Below are 17274 nucleotides of genomic sequence, written 5' to 3' on the forward strand. Positions count from 1 at the left end.
ATAACAATTTGTTGCAGTTCTCTCTACATGTTTCGCTCGTGAGAGCTTCTTCAGGAGTGATGTTAGAACTGAACTGTAATGGATCAAAAAAGAAATCAATATACAGCAATGGTCATTTGCGAAAGCAATAATGAATACAATTCTGTAAAATTTGTATAAATTAACAAAACATTTTTTGTGATATGAAATTTTAAAGATATAAGTATCCAAAGAAAATAATAAAGTGGACAATCAATATTAACAATATAGCAGTTCCTAATTATCAAATATTTCAGCAGAAGGGAAGCGCAACAAGAACTTACCTCAACTTGTCAAATTAAAAGTAAAAACTAGTGCTGTCAAACGATTAAAATTTTTAATCGCGATTAATCGCATTAATGTCATAGTTAACTCACGATTAATCGCTCTAATTTATGACGAATTTCCCCACAAATATCGCACAATTCTGCAAGTGATTATAATTTATTATCGCTGTTTTCTAGCTGATCTAAAACCATTTTTGACATAAAGGGACACTTTGGACAATCTACAGTTTTTCAGGCAGAAAGAATAGTTTTTATTTTATAAAAGAACATGTAGGACACTGGGCAGACCACTAGGGACAAGGGGGGTGTGTATTTTTTACATACAGTACTGTAATCTATAAGATTACAGTATACTGTGTGTATTGTGTTTGTTTACTTTTTTAAATTTGGCGCCGTTCTCCGCTCCTGTGCGTCGTAACGTCGCAGGGAACGGAGCTCGGCGGCACACAGGCACTGTGAATCGAGCGAGGAGGACCCGCCGAGCGAGGAGGACCCGCCAAGCAAGGAGGACCCGCCAAGCGAGGAGGACCCGCCAAGCAAGGAGGACCCGCCAAGCAAGGAGGACCTGCCAAGCAAGGAGGACCCGCTCGATCACACAGCGGGGTGGCATCGCTGGATCCAGGGACAAGGTGAGTAACTTGCCTGTGAATCCAGCGAAAAGGTAAGCCGTGCCGCGCCGCTGCACACTCTGCATGTCCACCCCGAGGGCTCCTGCGTTAATCGCGCGATAAAAATATTGACGGCGTTAACATGGGTTTGCGTTAACGCCGTTAATATCGCGTTTAACGCACAGCCCTAGTAAAAACACATCAAAATGAGTCGATCAAGCGGATGGAAAACCTTGTTCGGATCATCCTAAGAAGATCATTTCAAGATTGATGCACCAAAGAGTCCCTGAAAACCATAATCAATATAAAGCTCTTTATACTTGAGTCATTGTGGGGATGAACTCTCAAGAAAATTTCATAAAAGAAAAATTCAAAAAGATAGGTTCATCATTATAGAGAATAATCATATTTACCTTTTAGGATTTTATACAAAAAGCTGAATCAATTAAACTGACATAAATCAGTGGGCCTGAGTAACCAAAAGCAACCACTAGATGGCCTCCATTGCGATGATGTATATGGCCTCACAGTACAAGGAACCTGAGTTTCTATTGATATGTAAGAAATTCAATCTAATGAGAAAGAAAAACAAAGAAACCAACAATCAATCAGTCTCACTGTTCCTCCCCAATTTGTAGGGTTAAATTAGTTAATAATAGACTCTGCTCAAAGAACCAAAGGTGTTTAAGAAAAAACACCTGTTTGAACAAAGAAAAAACAATTAAAGGACATACCACTTGGTGTTGCAATGGTCCGTGTTTTCCAGAGCCTGCAGCATGTGTGCTGCCTCTTGATTGTTCAAATGCAGACTGACATCCGCTCTGATGGGGACACATGACCTCCCTATTGTTCCCATGATGCCTTTCCCAGCTGGGTGTCAGCTGATATGTCAGTGGGTGTGTGAAATATCAGATAGACTTATCCATATCCAAGATGGCGGCATGGTCTTCAAGTCTATCTGATATTTCACACACCCACTGACATATCAGCTGACACCCAGCTGGGAAAGGCATCATGGGAACAATAGGGAGGTCATGTGTCCCCATCAGAGCGGATGCCATTGGCTGGCACCCGCTCTGCTGTGAAATATAAAGCGTGGCTGTGCTAGCCACAAATGTCAGTCTGCATTTGAACAATCAAGAGGCAGCACACATGCTGCAGGCTCTGGAAAACACGGACCATTGCAACACCAAGTGGTATGTCCTTTAATTGTTTTTTCTCTGTTCAAACAGGTGTTTTTTCTTAAACACCTTTGGTTCTTTGAGCAGAGTCTATTGTTAACTAATTTAACCCTACAAATTGGGGAGAAACAGTGAGACTGATTGATTGTTGGTTTCTTTGTTTTTCTTTCTCATTAGATTGAATTTCTTACATATCAATAGAAACTCAGGTTCCTTGTACTGTGAGGCCATATACATCATCGCAATGGAGGCCATCTAGTGGTTGCTTTTGGTTACTCAGGCCCACTGATTTATGTCAGTTTAATTGATTCAGCTTTTTGTATAAAATCCTAAAAGGTAAATATGATTATTCTCTATAATGATGAACCTATCTTTTTGAATTTTTCTTTTATGAAATTTTCTTGAGAGTTCATCCCCACAATGACTCAAGTATAAAGAGCTTTATATTGATTATGGTTTTCAGGGACTCTTTGGTGCATCAATCTTGAAATGATCTTCTTAGGATGATCCGAACAAGGTTTTCCATCCACTTGATTGACTCATTTTGATGTGTTTTTACTTTTAATTTGACAAGTTGAGGTAAGTTCTTGTTGCGCTTCCCTTCTGCTGAAATATTTGATAATTAGGAACTGCTATATTGTTAATATTGATTGTCCACTTTATTATTTTCTTTGGATACTTATATCTTTAAAATTTCATATCACAAAAAATGTTTTGTTAATTTATACAAATTTTACAGAATTGTATTCATTATTGCTTTCGCAAATGACCATTGCTGTATATTGATTTCTTTTTTGATCCATTACAGTTCAGTTCTAACATCACTCCTGAAGAAGCTCTCACGAGCGAAACATGTAGAGAGAACTGCAACAAATTGTTATGTGAACTGAAGTTTCCATGTTATACACTTCAGCTGGTCTTGTATTGATTTCTATATATGTTTTTGTATTATCTAAAAATATTTTATTAAAAAATCTTTTCTATTTTTCTAAAAAACATTGTGTCTTTCACAATCCATTTGCACCGCATAATAGTCCCAGGGTCCTCAGGTACCCTATTTCCCTCTTTTTATACATACCATTAATGGGATGAGGTGCTTTTTCAATCTGAGGATCTGTTTGTCCATATAAATACTATTAGCTACAGTTAATGTAATGTTTTTATATACCTGCATTTCTCATGAATTCGACTATGAAGCTGTCTCATATTTTCTGTCAAAACAGAATATTTTACAAAATCAAAACTAATTTATTATGAATTTACTTTTGTTTGCCACTGCTCGAAACTATTTTTGGTTTAACAGTAAGTTTTACATTCAAACAGAGGGTATAGCTATGGGTGCCAAATTTGCCCCCAGTTTGGTGAGTCTTTTTATGGCCAAATGGGAGGAGAATGTTGCCTATGCCCATGACAGATCCCATTGTTTGTTATGCGTTAAATATATATCCTCCTCTGGAAGGGCGGTCAATTATCCCTTGACTCTTATGACAGAATTAATTCATAACGAAAGAGGTATATCCTTATCTTTTCTAATAAAAATCTAAAAGTATTCGTTTTTTGGACCTTGAGATTGAAGTGGTTGACGACACCCATTTTAAATCTCCTGCCAGGAACTCATATATACCTGTAGAGAGATGTCCTCACAAGTCCTGGCTGTGCTCCGTTCCTCGCAGCCAGTTTCTAAGATTGCAGATTATACATAACAAGCATTAGTTCTGAAAAATCATTTTACTCAGAAAGGATACACATAAGCACACTTAGATGAGGAAATTAATAATGTACCCCAAAAGAGGACCTCCTCTTAGATAAAGGGATTAATAACAATAATCAGGATAGATCAAAATGGGTCTTGATCACTTCTTAGTCTACTCAACATAAACAAATTAGATTGATTATGAACAAACATTGGGTGGTACCAAAGAACGACGACTTCTCGGTCCACTTCTACCTGATAGACCCAATGTCATCTATAGAGGTGTTCCTTCATGACAATCTAGGTTAGCTCCCAATGTCTTGGATCCTCCCAGTAAACTGTCCTTTTTCCATGATTGTAAAGGTTTCTTTCCTTGCAGGAGGTGCCTAGTTTGCAAAATTAATAGTTTTAGAGGTAGAAAGATTGATACATTTTAGTCGACAAGTACCTCTAAGTGCTATGCAATGAAATATGTTATTACCTGTGCATCTACAAACGTGGTATACCTTTTAGTCTGCCCATGTGGCAAACAGTATATAGGTAGGACAATTCGCTCTTTTTCCATTCCTATTAACGAACACATTAAAAATATTCGTAATAGGAAGGAGAATACAGTGTCCCTAAACACTATGCACGTTGCCACAATGGGGACCCTTCTGGCACCCTATTTGTGGCTATTGACAAATATGAAGCACCATGGAGAGGGGGATCACTGAAAAAGGGTGTTTCCAAATTGGAGACCAAATGGATTTATGAAATTAAATCCTATAGTCCCCATGGCATGAATGTGGAATGGGACATTAATGCTTTCATTAGTAACGCTTTATATTTTTAGGTGTCCCATCCGAATTCTGCTACATATTGTCATTGTTTCATCTAATGGCTAACCTTTGTACATACATCCAGCAGGTGGCTTCGCTCCAATTCAAATTCGGCCCCCCTTTTTTTGTTTTACCCTTATTTTTTGTTTTTATTCATCATCATCATCATCATCATCATCATTATTTTTATAAATATTTTTTGGATATATATCCAAAATATCTTGATTCATTACTCACCAAATTTTTTGATTTTAGTCTGAGGGATTTTCATATAATCCTTTATAGATTTTTTAGTTAATTTTTAATGTATGTAACTTTTATCTGCGCCCTAGATTCCCCCATCTGTCTGCGTTGCATTGCATGGCACACGGACTTGGAAGCGAGTCTTGGAGCACAGTGATGGCCATATTTTAGGACTCCGAGGCTTGGTTAATAACCAGCGGGAAGTGTTGTGAGTCACGAATATCATCCTTTTGTTGATCCACTATTATATCGAGGCTTAAAGTGCATTTCCCATATCGAGGCCTGGTTAATAACCAGCGGGAAGTGATGTGAATCATGAGTATTATCCTTTGGTTGATCTACTATCATATTGAGGCTTGGAGTGCATTTCCCATATCGAGGCTTGGCTCCTATAGTGGCCATATTTGTTTACATCACAAATTGAATAATTGTCTATTCAATTGGAGACCGGCCCTGCTGGGGTGTCCCCCCACTAGTAGAAGTGCTGAATCACATATATGTGATCCAGCGCAGAGCTGCCACCCTGTAGCAGTAAAAGTGCTATAGGGTGGTCAGTAAGTGGGTAAAGGAAGACGTAGTAAAGTGGGTGGAAATAAAGAAGATGTGGTATGGTGATGAGGGAGGCGTGTTCAAGAGAGGTAAAGGCACCCTATTCTGTATTGCAGAAAGGCATTGCATGATGGCATATGAAGTTTCCTGGATGGTCACATGATGCTACAGGAAGTGATGGGCTCCAATGTTTTTTTATAAATTTATAAACAGAGAGGTGCAAATTCAAAGCTTCCATTGACTAAGTGAGAAAACAGCACATTGGGATGGCTTGGGCAGAAAAGGCTTCTTCTATTTAATATGAAAAGTGAAATTCTGCTTGAAAGGTGAACTTAGCCTTTAACCACTTAAGCTCATTTTGACCATTTTGCTGGTCAATGACCGGGCCACTTTTTTGCGATTCGGCACTGCGGCGCTTTAACTGACAATTGCGCGGTCGTGAGACGTGGCTCCCAAACAAAATTGAGTCCCTTTTTTTCCCACAAATAGAGCTTTCTTTTGGTGGTATTTGATCACCTCAAAAAAATTCAATATTTCTTACTTTTTGCTATAATAAATATCCCCCCCCAAAAAAAAAAATATATATATATATATATTAAAAAAAATGTTCCCTCAGTTTAGGCCGATACGTATTCTTCTACATATTTTTGGTAAAAAAAAACGCAATAAGCGTGTATTGATCAGTTTGCGCAACAGTTATAGCGTCTACAAAATAGGGGATAGTTTTATGGCATTTGTGTTAATATTTTTTTTTTACTAGTAATGGTGGCGATCAGCGATTTTCATCATGTCTGCGACATTATGGAGGACACATCGGACACTTTTGACACATTTTTAGGACCATTGTCATTTTTACAGCGATCAGTGCTATAAAAATGCACTGATTACTGTGAAAATGACACCGGCAGTGAAGGGGTTAACCACTAGGTGGCGCTGTAGGGGTTAAGTGTTCCCTAGGGAGTGATTCTTACTGTAGGGGGGATGGGCTCCGTGTGACAAGACAGTGATCACCGCTTCCGATTACAGAAAGCGGTGATCACTGTCATTGTCACTAGGCAGAGTGGGGAGATGCTTGTTTACTTCAGCATCTCCCCTTTCTTCCTCACTGTGACTGATCACGGGTATTCCCCCGGACATCGAGTCCGTGGGACCCACGGTCGGATTCACGGAGCTCCTGGCACGCGCGCCCACAATGCCAGCTTCTTAAAGGGGATGTATATATACGTCCTTCTGCCTGTCCGTGCCATGCTGTCGATGTATATAGTCGCGCACTGGTCGGCAAGCAGTTAAAGTATCTGCCTGTGGAAAGTTCGGCCTGGCCCCCTTTACTTTTCTTCCCATCAGAGCATCTCTTGTGTGAGAATGGCTTCTTTATACAAAGCAAATACTGTATACCTTTGAACAGTTGTACTGACTACTATTCCAGCATCTTCTCCCTCAGTTTCTCTCCCTCACATAGCTAATGTGACCCCAGTGCTGAAAGAGTGGAGCAAACAAGGGGGCTGTTCAGGTGGTCAACATGCTCCTTATCAACTGACATCATTAGTTGTTAGGACACCAGCATCTTGCTTTCACAGTACCCAAAGTTTTAATTCTGCACAATAAAAACCTGTGGCTTTGTTCAACAAAAAAAGGCAGATATTAAACCACCCACCAGCTTGTTGATATTTTTTAGGCAGTTTGGGATAACTTTTAAGCACTTTGCCATAGCCTCTGTTGAGGAAAGCTGTTCTAAGATGATGGTGAAAGATCCTCTGGGTGATGGAACTGATCCTTACCCTTTTGTAGCAGGAGGAAGTAATTAAGGACACATGCCTGTTCTGTCCATGTGGTAAATCAATGGGCAAACTAGTGGGTCCCAGCATTAAAGAGGAGTTACAGTATGTGTATGGCCACCTTGGCACTCAAATGACTGACACACATATGCAAATATGAAGCCTGTACGAGAAATTCAACACATTAGCAAATCACAATTCATAGAAAAAGCTTTACAGAAGTATGGTTTTAGAAAACAAACATCCATCCATCTCTGTTGCAGCATCTGTGTGATGCTGCAGCTGCCCCACGTCAGGTCTAAGACCAAGAACTGAATGACCACATGACTGCTGATCGGCCAGCTATTGGTCCACTCTCTGCTCTGATTTTCCGGTGACTTGTCCTTAAGGTTCCCCTAACGGGGAAGTTCCTTCAAGGACTGCGCAGGCGCAAACTTGCCGACGGAAATCTCCGAACCTCGCCCGGCATCCAGGCTCATTCTTTAACATCCCCGTGGATTGGAGGATGTTAAAAAAAGAGCCAGGAGGCCGAGCGAGCGGAGTGAGCTGTCCGAGCGAAGCGAGGACGTGAGGCCGACTAGCCACTTTCCTCGAAATCCACGTCGCCCTGGATGCCGGCCGAGGTTCCACGATAGCCGGAACCATATCGGCAGATCACCGGCGCTCACTGGAGTGCTGGGCTAGAAAGGGGTGGTAGTGGCTGGCTCCAGTTCAGTCATGCCTTAAGAGGTGGAGCCTGCTTTCAATCAGGCAGCTGGTGGATCTCAACAATATACGGTAGTTGAGATCCAAAGCCTGGAGCTGCTCAGCACTGTAACCTACTGTATAGTGGACAATAGTCCACTATAATCTGAAACTGGGTCACAGGAGGACAAAGGTAAGGGTACTCATTTGACCCACAGGAGAAGTATGGCCAAAAAAGCTTGGTCTTCAAGGAAAAAAGACTGTGAAAGACTAATCTAATATTCAGCTGTATACTTGGGAGTTTGAATAAATAGTTTACGGAATGAAAACTAGGGAGTGATACACATTGCTTCTCAGTCTGCTATCATCAGTTAAATGCACTGCTTTGAAGCAAAACAAAAAGGACTGTGTGGAAATCATGGCATTGCAAAAAAAAAAAAAAAAAGTAGGGTGAACGTAAAAACATTTGAATGCAGGACGGGCAGCTGAATGACATAATCCACCTCCTTCAATCACAGAACTCTTTGCATTCTGGTAAAGAATGCTACGAGTTCCATAAATGGAAGAGGCAGAAGAGCGGCACAAATCTTTTACACCAACAGCGCTGTGGGGAGGACCCAGTGGGGAGAATTTTTCTATACTATACAGCAGCAGGGGCGGACTGACAACTCATGGGGCCCCCGGGCAATAGAAGATTATGGGGCCCCTGGGCTTACAGATGGCCACCACGCCAGGAGGCAGTGCAGAGGCGGGACAGCTAAAATCTCGGGATTTTCACATTAACCACTTGCTTACTGGGCACATAAACCCCCTTCGTTCCCAGGCGAAATTTCAGCTTCCGGCACTGCGTCGCTTTAACTGACATTTGCGCGGTCGTGCGACGTGGCTCCCAAACAAAATTTACGTCCTTTTTTCCCCACAAATAGAGCTTTATTTTGGTGGTATTTGATCACCTCTGCGGTTTTTATTTTTTGCGCTATAAACAAAAAAAGAGCGACAATTTAAAATAAATATATATTTTTTTTACTTGTTGCTATAATAAATCTCCCATTTTTTTTTTTTAAATGTTCTCAGTTAAGGCCAATACGTATTTTTCTACGTATTTTTGTAACAAAAAAATTTGGGACCATTCACATTTATACAGCGATCAGTGCTATAAAAATGCACTAATTACTGTATAAATGTGACTGGCAGGGAAGGGGTTAACACTAGGGGGTGAGGAAGGGGTTAACTGTGTAGCCTGGGTGTGTTCTAACTGTGTGGGGGGAGGGGGGTGACTAGGGGAGGTGACCGATGCTGTGTCCCTATGTACAAGAGACACAGATCGGTCTCCTCTCCTCTGACAGCACGTGGAGCTCTGTGTTTACACACAGAGCTCCACGTCCCTGCTGTTACCGGCTGTGTTCCCGACGATCGCGTGTACCCGGCGGACATCGCGGCCGCCAGGTACACGCATCGGGTCCCCAGCGATGTGGCGGCACAGTGGTTACCCGCCATGCACCCCCCAGTGGCGCACGCGGGTAATGCATTTCAAATGACGTCCAAAGATGTCCACTTGGCACCTGAGAACCGCGCTGTTGACGTCTTTTGTCAATAGCGCGAGTCTCAAGTGGTTAAAAGCATGTCGGTTTCGGGCATATCAGGGACAGATGTAAACAAAACATAGATTTTTACATACTGTCCCTGGTTTTACTGAGCCTGGCAACCCTGATGGGGCCCCCTAGTGAAATGGGGCCCTCGGGCAGTGCCCGAGTGACTCAATGGTCAGTCCGCCCCTGTACAGCAGCCATCTGGACATGGGACCAACTTCGAGTTATGTCCTTGGTGCTGCATAGGAAATACCAAACAAATTAAACTTCAGTTTTAAAATTAATTTTGTGTAGCCTTCACAATTTGAAATGCTTGCATAATTTTATTGTTGTACTAGTGACACAATTTTTTTATAAAATAAGATAAAAGTAAGATGTTTAAATATAAGTAGAATGTGCTTTCTATCTCTTTCTTCCCTTGTTTCATCTCTCAAATGCAAGATTTTTTTCTGCTTTTGTCAAACATCATTTTCTAGGGTGGATACATTCATTCTCATACTTGCCAACTGTCCCGAATTTCACCGGGACATTCACGGGATATAGAACGTTGTCCCGGTCTTATCGAATCCCATGGAATGTCCGGGGAAATCGTTTTTGTCCCGTTTTTTTCGTCGCCATTTTACAGAAGACCAGAGGCGGAGCCTGGGTGGCAATGAAAGTCACTGCAATAGAAATGGAGCTCCATTTCTATTGGCCGCTTTCTTGCCACCCAGGCTCCACCCCTCTTGTTTCTGTAAAATGGCGCGGAGACGAACACACTGACCATCCCGGCGCCGCGCTATACTGAGAGTGAGAGTCTGCTGTATCACTCTCACTGGCTGCCAGTGCCTCGGATTGTCGTGCCGCCCGGAGAATAAGTGAAAGTTTGAGCAAGTAACTCTCCGGGTGGCTGCACGTCCACAGTGCATGAATTGGGGGGTCTGTACTCCTGGAGGGGGGGTCCTGTACTCCTGGAGGGGGGGGTCTGTACTTCTGGAGGGGGGAAGTCTGTACTCCTGGAGGGGGGGTCTGTACTCCTGGAGGGGGGGTCCTGTACTCCTGGAGGGGGGTCTGTACTTCTGGAGGGGGGAGTCTGTACTCCTGGAGGGGGGGTCTGTACTCCTGGAGGGGGGGTCTGTACTCCTGGAGGGGGGGTCTGTATTCTGCTGGGAATGCCTGATATATAGAAGGACGCCGCTGGGAATGCCTTATGTAGGGATGGACTCCGCTGGGAATGCCCAATGTAAGGAGGGACTCCACTGCGAATGCCTGATGTAAGGGGGGACTCAGCTGGCAATGCCTGATGTAAGGAGGGACTCAGCTGGCAATGCCTGATGTAAGGGGGGACTCCGCTGGGAATGCCTGATGTAAGGAGGGACTCCGCTGGGAATGCCTGATGTATGGAGGGACTCCACTGGGAATGCCTGATGTAAGGAGGGACTCCGCTGGGAATGCCTGATGTAAGGACGGACTCTGCTGGGGGCACCTGATGTAAAGATGGACTCTGCTGGGGGCACCTGATGGCATCTGGTGGCAGGCAACGTGGCAGGTGACACGCTCAGGGCTTCCACTGATTCAGCATTATGGTGAGTTGAATAATTGCATCCTATATTACAATGTAATAATAGAAATAATGCACTTCAATCACACTGACACCATAACAACTATGGTGCCGGGATGATTGAAGTGCTAACATCAGGTGTTTGGAGTATCTTTATCTGCTGATTTGTTAAACTTTCTGGAATACACATTTTTCTATTGTAGTGAAGGATCTGGGACTGCTGTCTCTCCATCCCTCTTTCTTTCTCTCTCTCTCTATCTATCTTTCTCTCTCTCTTTCTTTCTTTCTTTCTCTCTCTCTCTTTCTTTATTTCTCACTTTCTCCCTCTATTCCATTCATCTCAGACTCTAAACACACCCTCTTCCGAGCCACGCCCACTATCCTGCATGCCGCATTTTCCGTATTACGATATGCCACGCCCACAGCGAACGCCCTGCCCCCTAATTATAACAAGGCTACACCTACATGCAAAAAATGTCCCGGATTAATTTTTTTAAATGTTGGCAACTATGCATTCTCCATGCCAACCTTGTGTATGTGAACGTAGCCACCCTTTCTTGCCTCATTATGCACTACACACATCTTCATGAAGACAAATTCAGCTCTATGGGAACATAAGTACACATAGAGCATAGAAACAACAGCACTGCTCACTTTACTCCAGTGAGGTGCATCAGCGCAGGATAGGAAACAAAAAACAAAAAGAAGCCTAAAAACCATTGTAAGAAACTTAAAAATAAACAAAAACAAAAATAAAAAACATGCTATACTTGATTTTCAAACAACAGATGTAAAAAAAAAAAAAATATTTAAATATAGATTTGCAGATTAACCACTAGAGGGAGCTCCTGTATTTAAAGCCTAACGCCAGCTTTCATTTAATATAGCTGTTTGGACCAAGTTGGTCCTTATGAACTATTTCCTTTACTAATACATGCACCTGCTATCAGTGCTATATAAACTTTACAAAGCATTAGCTACATAGAATATACTGCACTGTGCTCCAGCAGCGGTACAGGGACTTCCCATTTCATTCCTGCAACAAAATCCATTTGGCTGATTGAGTGCTGCTCAGCCATTCACAGGAGGCCTTGGGGGTTATTTACTAAAGGCAAATCCACTTTGCACTACAAATGCAACGCAAGTGCACTTGAAAGTGCAATTGGAAGTGCAGTCGCTGTAGATCTGAGGGGAAGATCTGAAATGAGGGGAAGCTCTGCTGATTTTATCATCCAATCATGTACAAGCAAAATAGCTGTTTTTTATTTTCCTTGCATGTCCCCCTTGGATCTACAGCGACTGCACTCCCAAGTGCACTTGTAGTGCAAAGTGGGTTTGCCTTTAGTAAATAACACCCCTTGTATCTTTATGAATAAATACAAAGCTTCCACTTCTTGGTCATGATGGAGATTATGACATCATCTGGCAGCCTCTTCACCTCAGCCAGAGGAAGCCTTGTTATTCATAAAAATAGAGTTAAGCTGGCCATACATTATACAATTTTCTTATTCAATATCCTTTAGATTTACCTTCAATTATGCAGTGCAAGGGCCTTCCTGATTGCATACAAATTGAAAGTGTTTAGGTTTGAGCTCACATTATAGGGTTTTGGTAAAAATTGAAAAAGAAGATTGTATAACGTAATAATAGCCTTAGTTACCTGCTGTTGGCAGCACAAGAGGAGAGAACCAGGATTTCTCCCTGTTCTGAATTCTGAATTTTAGATTTTCAAATTTTCGATTTACCAAAATTTTCTAATTTCCGAAATTCAAATTTTTCTAATTTCCGAAATTAAAATTTTCTAATTTCCGAAACGTGGAACTTCCGAAATCTAGAATTTTCACATTTCCGAATTTGGGAAATTTGAATTTGGGAAATTCGAAAATTCAGAAATGATCAATGTAATAATGTCACTGGTCCCCAAAAAGTGTCATTTGGGGTCAGATTTGTCCGCCGCAGTTCCACTAAAAATCACAGATCGCCGCCATTACCAGTAAAAACAATAACAAAAATAAAACTCCATAAATAGATCCCCTATTTTGTAGAAATTATAAGTTTTGCGCAAACCAATCAATATATACGCTTATTGCGATTTTTTTACCAAAAATATGTAGAATACATATTTGTCTAAACTGATGAAGACATTTTTTTTTCCCGATTTATTTTTTTGGGGTTATTTATTATAGCAAAAAGTAAAAATATTTTTTTGTTTATAGTGCAAAAAATAAAAACTGCAGAGGTGATCAAATACCACCAAAAGAAAGCCCTATTTCTGGGGGGAAACGGGACATCAAATATGTTTGGGTACAGCGTCGCACGACAGCGCAATTGTCAGTTAAAGCGACGCAATGCCATATGTCAAAAAATTGCCTGGTCATTTAATGGGTAAATCCTTTCTGGGTTGAAATGGTTAACAGGTTATTTTTATCACATGGCATAAGCATATTTACAATTACACCCCAAAACACATTCTGCTACTCCTTCTAAGTATGGCTATACCACATGTGAGACTTTTTTACAGCCTGGCCACATACAGAGGCCCAGCACACAGGGAGCACCGTCAGGTGTTCTAGAGACATACTTTACACATCTAATTTCATGACTACCTATCACACTTTTGAAGGACCTGGCGCACCAGGACAATGGAAACGCTCCCCGCAAAAATAGGACTTTTCTCTGAAGTTCATTGATGAACACAGCACTTTAAATCTTGACCTTAGGGATATATCACCACCTTCAGGAGAGGACTAGGCAGAACATGTAAAAACAGCAAAACTGCACAGTACTGGCCAGGGGGCAGTCCCACTGGCTATAACCCCTCACACTGCATCCAGCAGCTCAGTTCGTCAAAAAGCAGTACAAACAGAAAATTCAAGTTAGACTTACCGGTAACTTGTTTTCCAGAAGTCTTTCAGGACAGCACCTTGAGAGATAGTGACTCCACCCTCACCCACAGGAAACACCTTCTACTTCCTCCAGATCTTTAAAGGGAGGCGCCTCCCTAACATACCTCAGTTGTCTCAGAGAACCTCCGGCCCCAGCTGGAACATATAAACACATACGTTAGTCACAGCATGGTACATTAAACCAATTGGGAGCGGGTCGTTGCTGTCCTGAAAGACTTCTGGAAAACAAGTTACCGGTAGGTCTAACTTGAATTTTCCCAAGTCGTCTTTAAGGACAGCACCTTGAGAGGATAACAGAGACTTAACTTTAGGGTGGGGCAACAGCCTGTAGGACTCTTCTGCCGAATGCAGGTCATTGGCAGATGTGAGGTCCAAACTGTATTGCCGCACCAAGGTGCGGAAGCTTAACCATCTCGCTGCTTTGCCCATTTGCTTAGGGGTGGCATCAGCTCTCTCTGCCCATGTGGCTGCAAGTGCTCTTGTTGACTGAGCACCGATTCCTACTGGTGGCACCACATCCGCATGAGAGAAGGCTTCTTGAATGGATAATTTCCACCACCTAGCCAAGGTACCTTTTAAAGCTTGGCAACCCAAAAAAAGAACAAATAGAACGCGTCTGAGGCACTTTGTTATTTTGATATAGCATAACAAAGCCTCTTTTTTTTATATATATATCAAATAAAAATCTTTCTCCCCTGAGGGATTTGCACAGAAAGTAGGCAGCACAATATCCTGGAACGATTAACTGCTGCCCTAGGAACATTTTTAATCTGTTTTTAGGACAATTCAATCCAAGAATAAAGACGGATAAGGTTCCCTTATAGACAGAGTATGGAATACCCTGATCCTGCCCGCTGAAATTATAGCGACCAGGAATAAGCTGTAAGGTAAGATCTCTAAGAGATGCGTCTTATAAAAGTTCCATATGGCTTTCCTGCCATAGATCCTAATACTTGCAAAAGATTTTGTTACGAGAACCCCTGATTTGAGCCGTTCTAGGCCTCGAAAGGGCTTAGAAGAGACCGAGCTACCAGTGGTCCTCTAGGAACACTATCGAAGCAGATATTTGTACTTTTAATGTACTGACCGCCAGACCTTTATCTGCTCTCTCCTGAAAGAATTCTAAAATTAACCCAAGCTCGATAGGGTCTTGGTTAGACGAGTTACACCAGGCCGTATACATCTTTCACGCCTTTGTGCCTAAAATCCTCGTCACTTTCTACCTGCTTTCCAGTAGAGTAGAAACTAAACGGTCTGAGAACCCTTTCTTCTTTTAGGAGTTGCCTTTCAGATGCCAGGCTGCAAGGGAGAGACTGGACCCATCTGTATGGCATACAGGGCACTGTACTGACAGATCCTGTCTAAGAGGTAGATGCCAACATGGCCTGGCCGCCATTCTTAGGACCGTCGAGGACCAAGCTCTCTTGGGCCAGTACGGGGCGATCAAGATGACCGGTACCTTTTCTCTCTGAATCCTCCTTAGCACTAGGGGGGATTAACTGGAACGGGGGGGAACGAGAGGCACAGGTGAAACCACCAAGGATGCGTCAGAGCGTCAATTCCTACGGACCCGTCCAGTCTGTTTTTGGAAAAGAATTGCAAAAACCTGAGAATTTTCCCCTTGAGGCAAACAGGTCCACCTCTGGATAACCCCACTTGTTGGAAATTTCCACAACAGATCTCCGGGTTCAGAGACCACTCTGCTTCCCAAACCTGATGTCAGCTCAGGTAATGCGCTACCCTGTACAGGGACTTTAAGAGTATCGCTTATGGGGACCGCAAAATCTTTCCCGCTCAGAGAAGAGCTTTTGCCACAAGAATCTGCAAAGGTCTGCTTCTTGCGCCCCCTTGTCTGTTTAGGTATACCACTGCTGTGGCATAGTCCGTTGACACCTGAACATGGTGATTTAGTAGACCCGGAACAACTCTGTTAGAGCCAATGCAATCGCCTTTAGCTCTCCCCAGTCCGAGGATCGCTTCACTGGAAAGGACCACTCCAGACCCTTTGAAGGCTCTCCTGATCTTTTCCACCCCTAGAGAGATCTCCTCCCTTGCGATGGGATTTTATCTGAGAGTCCAGGGAACTGAGATCGCGACCCCATGATCTCAGGGGAAAGGCCTGTAGGCACCTGAAATGTAGTCTTGCTCATAGAATGAATGGCATTGTTGACGTCAGAACTCCTAGTGCCAACATCACCTGCCTTATAGCCATCGGCTGGTTAGACTGTCTTGTCCCCAACGGGGGAGAGGGCCACGTGCCATAGTCGGGGTCGGGCGCAGTCTGTCCTTATGGGGTGGCCGCGGGGGGCTCGGGAGGGCGGGTGTGCACAGGGCAACGCTGTGTCCTGAAAACCTGGCCCTTTTTCTCCTGTGGGAGAAACATTTTCCGGTTTACCGAATCTACCTGGTAACCCAAGTAAACGGACTTCTTGAGATGGAACTAGGGATGATACCTGAAGGATAATAATCCAGCCCAGTGATTCCGAGTAACTTCTCGCCCTGAATAGGTCGTTCGGTAACATATCTTTCCATGGGGTGAAGAAAAAAATAGGTCATCTAGGTAAGCCAAACTGCAATACCCTGTAGACGAAGCGGGGCTAGGGCTTCCGCCACCACCTTGGTGAAAGAAATATGAGGCGATGATGACAGTCCGAATAAGAGAGCGCCCTGAATTTAAGGTGACGAACCACTCCCACTACACTTTACTGCCAACCCTCTGGACTGAGGGGAGGTAGGGATGCACAGGTACACGTCCCCTCAAGATGCCATAAAACAGTCTGGCATCAATAGATTCTTGACCAAAAGAAGTTGAATCCATCTTGAACTTTCTGTATCTGACAGATTTGTTTAGAGGCTTCAAGTTTAAGCTCATTCTGAACTTTCCTGTAGGCTTCTCTACCAGGAATAAGTGAGAATAGCATCCCAGTCTGTTGAATCAGCTCTCTTAATGAGACTGCATGGCCAGGGTTTTTAACTGTGTCCTTTTTTTATTTTTTTATTTTATTTTTCATCATTTGTAATCAACAAAACCTCTCTTGGAGGGGTTTCTAAACAAGTTGGAATCCCCTCTTTAATTCTGGCGCAGATTGCGAGAGCTTAGAGGGGAGAGTTGGCGTCCCATCCCATAGGACATTTCAACTCTTTAGTCCAGTGAACATTCCTAGCAGACGTGCATAACGACTGCCCTATCTTCAGTTCAAGGACCTCACAGGCAGTTGAAAGGCAGTGCCCGAACAGGGACCTGAACCCTGGACCCTCAGATTAAAAATCTGATGCTCTACCGACTGAGCTATCCAGGCTCTCGAGAACTCTATGACATAACCCTGGGCAAGAGTGATCAGAATGTACTGACTGGATGTTACCACTGATCACTGCGGAAG

At 42.9% G+C, this 17274-nt stretch overlaps 2 long non-coding RNA genes and 1 other non-coding gene across 3 annotated transcripts; 1 reads left to right on the plus strand and 2 right to left on the minus strand.

Annotated features, from left to right (window-relative positions):
- Positions 1 to 1121: 1121 nt before the first annotated feature.
- LOC120924864 lies at positions 1122 to 1722 on the minus strand. Its single transcript, XR_005746458.1, has 3 exons — positions 1648 to 1722; positions 1327 to 1485; positions 1122 to 1199 (listed from the first exon to the last, which is right to left on the minus strand). It is a non-coding gene; the product is annotated as an uncharacterized LOC120924864 (long non-coding RNA).
- A 294-nt stretch (positions 1723 to 2016) lies between these two features.
- Positions 2017 to 3060, plus strand: LOC120924865. Its single transcript, XR_005746459.1, has 4 exons — positions 2017 to 2109; positions 2272 to 2430; positions 2558 to 2673; positions 2903 to 3060. It is a non-coding gene; the product is annotated as an uncharacterized LOC120924865 (long non-coding RNA).
- Positions 3061 to 17120: 14060 nt separating this feature from the next.
- Positions 17121 to 17193, minus strand: TRNAK-UUU. The gene has a single exon. It is a non-coding gene; the product is annotated as a tRNA-Lys (tRNA).
- Positions 17194 to 17274: the final 81 nt, after the last annotated feature.

The sequence above is a fragment of the Rana temporaria genome, chromosome 1 (assembly GCF_905171775.1).
Source record: "Rana temporaria chromosome 1, aRanTem1.1, whole genome shotgun sequence".
In the NCBI taxonomy this organism is placed as follows: Eukaryota; Metazoa; Chordata; class Amphibia; order Anura; family Ranidae; genus Rana; species Rana temporaria.